A 931-nucleotide genomic window follows, 5' to 3' on the forward strand; every position below is an offset into this window, starting at 1 on the left:
AACGATTAAAAAAAATGTATTTTAAATTTATAATACTAAAAAAAACATAATTAAATAATTATATAAAATATTTTATATTATACATTAAAATTAAGATTTTCTAAGGCTGTAAAATTGAAATATGATTAGTTTAATGGCTAATATTCAAAAATAAGAAGAAACTGATTGCCTGAATTACTAAAATATGAAATCATAGCATTTTGTTGGGGGCAAAAAGTATTATTTTGTTAGGGCAAAAAGCAACATTTTGTAGAAAAACGAAATGTTTATTGTAGGTAATAAAGATCAAAATGTTTTCGGTAGGTAATGAATATCGAAGTTTAAAGCAGAAAACATTCTTAAGGAGTTGAGAGGAAGAAGAAAGAAACACTGAGTAAGAATAGTTATTTTTTTTTTTTGTGATAACTGAATTTGCATTATCATAATTGCTATTCAAGGTGCAAATATTTTTCAATTATATATATTATGTTGGTTTTTTAAGAATTTGGAGGGAAAAAAAATTAGAACAGTTAGTAAAGCATTTGAAGATGAGTTATTTATTTTTAGTTTATCTTTTTGTGATGAATGATTATAATTTATTCAAACAGATATTTTATTTTTGTGATGTGTAAAGTTGTACAAATATTTTAGTTAAATTATTTAAATTTAAAACTTTATTTCTTAATGGCTGCATGAGAGACACATGTATGTGACAAACTGACAACAAAAAAAGAAGATTTGGAGAAGGAGCCAAATAAAAGAAAAAATACAAAACAAAAAAACGTCACATTCAACTCATTAAAATTTTAATGTGTTTAATTAATAGATCTATTTTCTTATAAATTTTTTATTTTTTCTTATTTTTCATGTGAAATTAATTTTATATTTCTCTCACACTTAGAATTAGTTTACTAAATTTTTTTGAACAAATAAGTGTTTGTGCTTTTTAAAA

Source organism: Arachis ipaensis, chromosome B03, assembly GCF_000816755.2.
Source record: "Arachis ipaensis cultivar K30076 chromosome B03, Araip1.1, whole genome shotgun sequence".
Lineage (NCBI taxonomy): Eukaryota > Viridiplantae > Streptophyta > Magnoliopsida > Fabales > Fabaceae > Arachis > Arachis ipaensis.